The following is a 9,302-nucleotide window of genomic DNA, read 5'->3' as shown; positions in this document are numbered from 1 at the left end:
ATCGATTCTCTCCATTCTCTCAGGATTGGTCCCTTTGTGTTCAATAGCGTGTTGCTATGGTATCATCAAGATGCGTTTTCCTGTGGATGGACGCATTAGTGGGCTTTTCCATCCTCAATATCAGGGAGGGGGTGTGGAGGAGGAAGAACATTAAATTACTCTAATTCATTTAATAAGCCCTATGAATGTCAGTGAAGTAATGGTGAAAATATTGGCTAGTTGTACACAGAGGAATTAAAAATAATACCTTGATAAAGCATTTTTATGCACATCTTGTTCCTCATTATACTTTTTTTTTTTTTTTGAGAGGTGTTTGCTATAGGGAGCATGCACCCACCAGAAAGACAGAGACGGAAAGACAGAAAGTGATAAATCACCCCCTGGGGTGATGGCCACACCACAATCCCTTCTCATCCATTCTTCTCTTGGGATCTTGGGCACATACGCACATGCGCCTGGTGTGAGTTTAGGCCACCAGGTCCGGGATTCAAACTACAGTCAACTACATGGGAGTCCAGCAACATAGCCATTACACCAACTGCTGGTCCCCCCATTGTGCTTTTTAAAACCGTTTTATCTATTTTTTAAGTTTGGTTTGAACTTTCTAATGCATGATCTAATATTGGAGTTTACTGTGCAGGACTTAAGACATTTACCTTCTCATTAGATTTCGTATAGTCAGTTGACATAGCATTGTTTCTTACAGACATTGCTTTTTAGATGAAGCAAGGCCTTTTAAAGAGTAAGTTGCTTTTTAAAATAGTGATTTTAAGATTATTCTATGTATTCCGAAGAATCTAGCATTATTCATTATTCTTAACATTGTTTACTGATTATTGAAGTAGATTGTCCATTGTTTTGGTAACTAAAGATTTAAAAATTTTCCACAGTTAGCAAAGTCTTCCCCCATCATTAACTTGTCAAGTGGCTTACTGGAATAATTAGTTTTATTTCTAAGCAGTTTACTTTTTCTCTTCTCCTCTATATTCTAAATGAAAAACAAACAAAGAAACAAGTCAGTTAAACCTTTAAACTTGAATATATTAAACAAATAACTTTGCCCAGGCATCTCTCCCCCTACTGGATGAAGTTATGGAGAGGACTATTAATGCAGGTGAGAGAGCTGGCAACTGCAGAGTGTTTGGTCACAGTAGAAATATGGCAAAGAATGAAAATAATCTATTCAAGATGTTCTTTATGCCTTTGAAATGTATTCACCAACAGAATGGACAATATACATTTAAACGACTGTTTTCACACTGAACAATTTTAGAAGCTGCCTATCACTTATTTTTCCTTTTAAAATCCAAAGCAGGAGCCAGTATCTGGTAATTGTCTTGGCTACTGAAATGAACGGCAGCAACCTAGGAAATTCCTGTGAACTTTTGCATAGGAAATTCAAGAAGCTATGTCCAAAGACAAGTTCTGGTTGTGACCATTGGCAAGAGGACGATTTTTCTCTGCTATCTACTTCCAATATATGGTCAACAATGTTGTGTTAGTTGCTAGTGACATCTCTAGAGACACTTAAGGTTATCCCAGGAGTGATGGAAAAATATAGCCATCCTTAAAGGGAAGGGAATCCATTCTGAAATATGTGCCATCTTGCCACTTGAAAGCATTGTTACAAGGCCCTGCTACAGTGGTGTACCTGCTAAGATTCTGTGTTCCCAGGCTGGGATCACACGAGTGACCAGGATTGATTCCTGGTCCAACTTTAAGGCTCGACTTTGTGGCACATACCTGTAATTGCTGCTGGGAGGCTGAACGGGAAGATGGTAACATGGTAGATTCTTAAAAAAAAAAAAAATAAACACAAAACCCATAATTTTGAATGTCTTTATTGGATATTGGTATGTGTACATGGGTATACACCCTGTGTGTTTGTGTGTCTGTGTGCTGTGCTAAGTTTACTCACACAATTGAACCAGTATGTTTGTGTAGGTTTAAAAACATACCATTTTATAATCTATTTCTCTGGAACCAGCTATTTAGAAATGACTAGTCATTTTCAGTCTTCAAAGATGAAATTGTCTTAGTCTAATAATACAACGCAGAGAAATTTGTTTTATCCTCTACCATCTAGAGAACAGTTATTGATGTTTTCTCTCCACTTACCCCAGGAACATCCACCTCTCACTTTGCAAGCAGCCATGTAATGTGGGAATGGCCGGAGCAGAACTGGTCAGGAGATAGAAGCTGGGTCTTTGAAATTAATTCCTCATGGGCTGCATTTCTGAGTTGGGTGCCTTCACTGCTCTGGATTGTAGTCTCTAATTTTTCAGGCTGTAGATCCATCTAGAATATCATTACTCCAAGATTCATAGGTCATTATGATATCTGCAGGAAATGTGGATGTTTCACAAGTTGGTGGATCTCTAGAACTACTAATCATCTATAGGAACAACACGCAAGTATGGAGGACATGACTGTATTGTTGAGTTTTATAAAAACTTTTCAGAAAGCCTTGACTTACACGATTGCTTTGATTCTACCCTGGTTGTTTTCTCCTCTCACATAAGAATAAGCTCTGGGCATAAGGACCTCTGCAAGAGATTTTAGGTCTCTTAAAAAATATTGACTTACAGTTACATTGTAGCTGACCGTGTTTAAGTCTCAGACCTGGTGGCTTAAAACTCACGCTGTGCATGTGTGCCCAAGATCCTGAGAGGAGAACAGAGGAGAAGGGATTGCGGTATAGCCATTCCCCACTGTGGAGTAATTCCTCGCTTTCTGCCTCTTTGGTGAGTACATGCGTTCTATAGCAAAAACTTCTCTTTAAAAAAAAATTATGTTGGTTTTATTCCAGCAGCAAAAATGATTTCTCTATATATACACGCCCACCCCTGACACACACATCTTCTCTTTTTCTCTATTGTGCTCATATCTTTGGTCACTAAGAATTTAATAAAGAAGAAATAAGGGAAGGCCCAGATTTGTGTTCTGAGGACTGTTTGAACACTCTGGGCATGTCGGTGGGTACATCCATGATCCTGGTTGGCTGCAGGGTTTAGGAGAGGATGTCAGCATGGAGACCCTGATGAGGGATACACACATACACACACACACACACACACGTGTGTGTGTATATATATATATTGACTTAAATACATATATTGTTATATATATTTATATATGTAAACAAGCTGCAAGGAAGAGAAGAGAAAAGTTCACCCTTAGTTACTTATTTTCCTTTTTAAAGGTTTATTTATTTACAGAAAGGAGAGAGAAAGAGAGAGAGAGTCACCCTTATCAGAGTCTCCATGCTGACAACCTCTCCTAAGCCTTGTAGTCAGCCAGGATCTTGGATGTACTCACGGGTCTACCCAGAGTCTTTACACAGACCTCAGAACACAAACCTGGGGCCCTTCTTAGTGACTCCTTTGTTAAGTGACCAAAGCTATGAGAGCAATAGAGAAAAGGAGAGGAATGCGTGTGTGTGTGTGTGGAGAGACAATTTTTGCTGTGAAAATGTAACCAACATTTTTGTTATTATAATTTTAAAATATGTGCTCAAATATCCTCTTGAACAAAGTATTTACAATTGCTTTAAGGACTTTAAATTGAATCAGAATTACTCAACGTGGAGGAGGTTAATGTAACTGAATACAAACCAGAGAAATCAAGAGAGAGATGTATGGGTGGGAGAGTCAAGGAAGGGTAGAATCTAATTTATGTAGTTTTAAAGATGATCAAGTTTTAGTATCAATCAAACCTTCTTGTTTGTTTTAATAAAGTTATCTAGAGGCTTCTTCTCCCCTTTTTTTCTATAGGGTGTGTATACTCACCAGAAAGAGGTGGGGGGAGGGAGAAAAAGTACCCGAAATAGGGCAGAGTCATGCTGCAATCCCTTCTCCTCCATTTCTCTATCCTTTTTGAGTTGAGGCACACACACACACATGCTTGGAGTGTTTTTCAAACTATCTGGTCTGGGATTCAAATCCCAGTCAGCAGTGTAGTCTCCTGCTCCCTGTGGATACACTTAACTGCTGTGCTATGGGGGCCTAGCTTTTGAAAAAATTTACTTATTTTTCTTGTGATAGCCTGTGCTTGAACATGAGAGAGAAAGAGAGCAGGGGCCAGTGAGAAAGAATAGTACCTTCCATGGGGTCTTGTCAAATCAAGATCCTCTTTCTCTGGCCCTGCAGCTCATCAGGCTCTTGGACAAATGCCCACACACCTGATGTGTTTTAAAGTCAACCCAGTATCTGAGCCACAGATGGCCATGTGGTCTCCAGCACTGCAGCTCTCCAGCTGCTGACTGCACCACAGGCTGGGCCTAGATACAGTTTTCATTCCTTTTTTTTTTTTTTTAAACTTTTTCTTCCTCTCTTGCTTTTTTTCTCTCAAGAGAGAGAAAGTTACCTGCAGGGAGGTCTCACCATGTGGCAGTTCCCACCACCCCCTACTCAGCCGTCCAGCCATTTGGGATCAGGGGCATGCCAGACATACACAAGCTGTCCAGGGAGCCTGGGCTCTGAAGGAATGTCCTTTCCATATGATACCAGCATTACGCAGTGGTACCTACCATATGTGCTACCACTGCTGGGCTAAAACTGAGTAGTTTTTGAGACAAGCAATGCTGTACTTTGCTACTTAAAATAGCATGAACTTTCTGGAAAGCAATTTAGCAAAAATGACAAAGTTTATACAATTTGACCTAATATTTCTACTGCTGGAAAGTGATCCTTGGTAAAGCTACTAAAGTATGATTTATGTACAAACATATGTTTATTTCTAGCTTATTTTTAGTATCAAGCAATCTTTTTTTTTTTTCATTTTCCAGGGGGGTTGGCCATGCCACAATCCCTTCTCCTCCATTTTCCTCTCAGGATCTTGGGCATGCACACACACGTGCCCGGCGTGAGTTTAAGTTGCCAGGTCCAGGACTCGAACTGCAGTTGATTATGTGGGAGTCTGGCAACATAGCCATTGCACTAACTGCTGGTCCCAGTATCAAACAATCTTTCTGATGTTTTCAATTTGCTTCGTTACATGCTAACATGCTAAATTTCATTATCTATTATTACAATCATTCTTTTGCAAACATCTTTCTTCTTCTTGTCTATTCTTTTGTCTCTCTTACTTGGGCAACCCTATCTCTGAATGAATCCAACTGTCTCTCCTCTCCGTCTATTCCTGACTTCATTGAAAAGAAACACAATACACTAGAATGGGAGCACTGCAGACTGATGATTACCAGCCTTGAACACTATTATGTGCTGACTTTGGGGACAATTTTTGCTCTTTATTTTGGTGAATTCTTTCTTTTTCTTTTTCCCTCCCCAATCTTTTGCCACAGGACACATGTACTCACCAGAGAGAGAAAGACAGAGAGGGAGAAAGCGCCCCCTATGGGGAATGGTCATGCAGCAATCGCTCCTCCTCCATTTTTCCATGCTGTTAGGATTTCCGGCATGGACACACATACATAAGCGTGGCATCTTTCTCGAGCTTTCCTGCCTTTCTTTACCTGGCCCTTAAATTGTCTGTTTTCTTAGACTTCAGTCTTTGGGCATTTTTTTTTTCTCTCTTGTGTTCTCTTGCTCTTGGTATCTACGTATCTCCTCAGCTTTAAATGCAACCTCAGTGATATTGAAGTCCAAATGCTTATCTCCAGACCCACGGTCTCTCTCCACAGCCCCAGGCCTCGGTATTCTCACGCCTACTTGACAGAGCCTCTGGATCATCTGCTGACATCGCTGATCTTGGCATTCCCTTTATAGCTGCTTTCCTTCTAGAAAACGCAGATTCCACATACAAAATACGATACCCTTAATATTTTGACGAGTTTCCTTTTAGGTAAATTACACTATTTGTGAAGAGAAATAAAACAAAAAAATTTAGGACCAAACAACTCTAAAACTTCCTTCTTTAAATCTTTATTATTGTCATTACTTATACATTTATTCACGATACATCATTTAGATTATAAAGAGACTTTACCCAGCACGATATATACCGCAGACCAGCCCAGTTGAGAATACTATAAACATCAACAGGTAATAAACCATATCTGGGTCCCACAAATGTCTTACCTCTCTATTTTCCCCAAATTTCTTTTCATACACTCTTCCCTTCTCCCGCTTTCCTTCCACTTTGTCCCTAGTGTCCATAACAATTTTCAGTCATTTTATGTCCTCCAGTCTTTCAGTCTCTACCATAGAGTGCAGACGGTTGGTATATGTTAAGTGGAGACATACAATGTCTCTGTTTCATAGCCTGACTTGCTTCACTCAGCAGTAAATCTTCCATATTCATCCACTTTCTATTAAATGCGAGGGTCTTGTTGTTTTTATGGCTATATAGTATTCCATGGAGTATATGTGCCACACTTTGCAATCCATTCATTGTTTGTGGACATCTGAGTTGGTTCCATGTCTTAGTAATCATGAATGATGATGCAATAAATATAGATGTGCAAGCACTTTCCTGACTGAGCAAAACTCTAGAACTTTATTAACCCAATTCATGACTTGAGATGTTTGCAGAGTTTGTTATGCTCCTAGTTTAATAAATACAAATGTTAAAAATGCAAAACATGGAACCCTATTAAGAGCTAATAGTCTATCTAATGCTAACTTGAATATTATTAAAATACCCTACAACATAAACCCTTGCCAGCTAACTAGGCTTTTTATAGCTATAATTTGGACAAAAAGAAAGCATACCAGATGCGAAAGTGGGTATTTCTCAGAGGAACAGTTCACAGATATTCCCATTTACAGAAATTCACCCAGGATCAGGAGCATTAGTACAGACATTCCACTTATATATATATGTATGTCTTAAAAACACCCCGAGGCCTACAGGAAAAATAACTGCCTCTATTTTGTATGGTTGTCCTTAGGGAGAAGCAGAGTTGATATGTGAACATTAACGAGATGGATTCACTTTTGAAAAGTAGATCAGCTCAAAATTGTGAGTCAGAAACAATTTTCTAGCTCAGTGGTTCTCAGCTTTTGGAAGTATAACACCTTTTTAACATTTAAAAAGAATTATAGACATTTCTTTCCCACAAAAACAAAGCAACATTGAACAAAGGCTTCCTACAAAACCATAGTAGCAGCTAAGTTTCATTTCTTTCTTTTTCTTTTTGCTTTCTTCTTCTTTTTTAAGTTTTTGCCATGGAATGTGTGCTCTCACAGAAGAGAGAGACAGAGAGAAGGACAATGAGAAATTGCCCTCCAGGGGAAATCGTCACATTGCAATCCCTTCTCCTCCATTTTCCTCTCGGGATTTTGGGCACACGCACACACACACCTGAAGTGATTTTCAAGCCACTGAGACTGGGACTCTCACTGCACTTGGCCATGTGGGAGTCCAGTGCCCCAACCATCAGGCCACCTGCCAGCTGCAGGTTTCATTTCATTTAATTGAGGAAATAAAGTGAAAAAGATGATCATGATTCCCTTTTTTCCTTTCTTTTGATTATCTTCTATATTCATATTTATTTTTCTGTACACACACACACACACACACACACACACAATACTATCTTTTTAAAAACATTAGTTGCCGGGGACCAGCAGTTAGCGTAATTGTTGTGTCGCTGGACTCCCATATAGTCGACCGCGGTTCGCATCCCGGACCTGGTGGCTTAAAACTCACATCGGGCACGTGTGCGTGTGTGCCCAAGATCCTGAGAGCAGAATGGAGGAGAAGGGATTGTGGCATGGCCATCCCCCCTGGGGGGTGATTTCTCGCTTTCTGTCTCTCTGTCTCTCTCTGTTTGGCGAGCGCGCGCACCCTATAGCAAAAATCTCTTAAAAAAAAAAAGTAAAAAAAAACCCAAAAACAAACCCATTAATCGCTGGAGGGCACATGTGCTTGCGAGAGAGAGAGCGAGAGAGAGAGAGAGAGAGAAAGAGGGAGGGAGAGACAGCACTCCTCAATGGAGTGTGATAAGCCATAATCTTTTTTCTTCCATTGCTCTGTCCTGTCAGGATTTTGGGCATGCATACATGTGCCTGGGGTGTTTTTCAAGGTGCAGGGGCTGCAGTGTAAAATGCAGCCAGCCATGTGGGGTTCAGCTTCCCATGCACTACACTTGGCCACTGAGCTAAGGGACCAGTCCTGTTATATAGACTTCTTTTATATGTCTTGAATTCTTTGTGGGAATAGATATTAAAAAGAAAATTAATAATTTTTATTGGATAATTTGTTATTTAAGATTATTAATATTTTATATTTAAAGTATTTAAAGCTGTATGTGAACAGAGTATAAGAAATTAGGAACTCTACAAGAATTTTAAAGACAAATAGCAATTCACTGGGCAGCCCATCTCCCCTCTGTGAGTATTTTTGTTCTTCTGCAGCAACTGTCTTCTTTTAAAGCTTCTTTTCCTATCTCTATGTAGATTTATGTTGTTCCCTCTTTTGCCACAACTTTATTATTCCCGAATGACTTCAGCTCTAGCCATCATGTTTGGCTTGATCTCCTTGCTCGATGTTTTCTCTTCTGATCTTCTGACCTTCTGACGTGTACTTCCTACCCTCTTCCACCTCCCAATAAAGTTATAGCATGATTTTGGTTAAATCTGTATTTCATATTATTTTAACTATGAAGATGCTATTTACAGATATACCAAGTCATAGACTATGGTTATTTTTTCTTTCTTGTAAAATACTTCACTTTCCTTGGAGTAAATACTCATTGTTTACTTCATTATTTTATATTCTCATCCTCAGGTCAGTAACAAATTCTCTGTCAGTTGTCTGAATTTAATCGGCCACATTAGGGACAAGCAACCAGATGGCATAATGGTTCCGCTGCTGGGTTCCCACGTAGTCAATAGTGGTTTGAGTTCCTGATCTGGCAGCTTAAACTCACACTGGGTGCATGTGCATGCGTGGCCAAAATCTCGAGATGAGAATGAAGGAGAAGGGATTGTGGCATGGCCATCCCCCTGGTGGTGGTGGGGGGTGATTTCTTGTTTTCTGTCTCTCTGTCTCTCTCTGTCTTTCTAGCAAGTACATGTGCCCTATAGCAAAAATCTCTTTTTTTAAAAAAATCAGCCACATTAAATTCTATCCACTCATCTTCTTGAAGAATTGCCTCTTGATGCCTTCCAACTTACTCTGGCCTGTCCTAGTGGCTATCAAGACCTGCTTTAGCGTTATCTTCTTGAGAATTCCCTGTACCATTTTCCTTTTATGTGGGGTTACTTGGTTTTAGTTGTCCTCCTTTCTTCCTATTTCTCATTTTACTTGATTATTTTGGCTGAACCTATACTTTGTTTTTTTTTTTTTTTTTCCGAAGTTTTTGCTTTAGGGTGCTTGCCAGCCAAGCAGAGAGGGAC

Source organism: Tupaia chinensis, unplaced genomic scaffold (assembly GCF_000334495.1).
Source record: "Tupaia chinensis unplaced genomic scaffold, TupChi_1.0 Scaffold144010_1, whole genome shotgun sequence".
In the NCBI taxonomy this organism is placed as follows: Eukaryota; Metazoa; Chordata; class Mammalia; order Scandentia; family Tupaiidae; genus Tupaia; species Tupaia belangeri.
Note: the sequence above shows the minus strand (reverse complement) of the source record.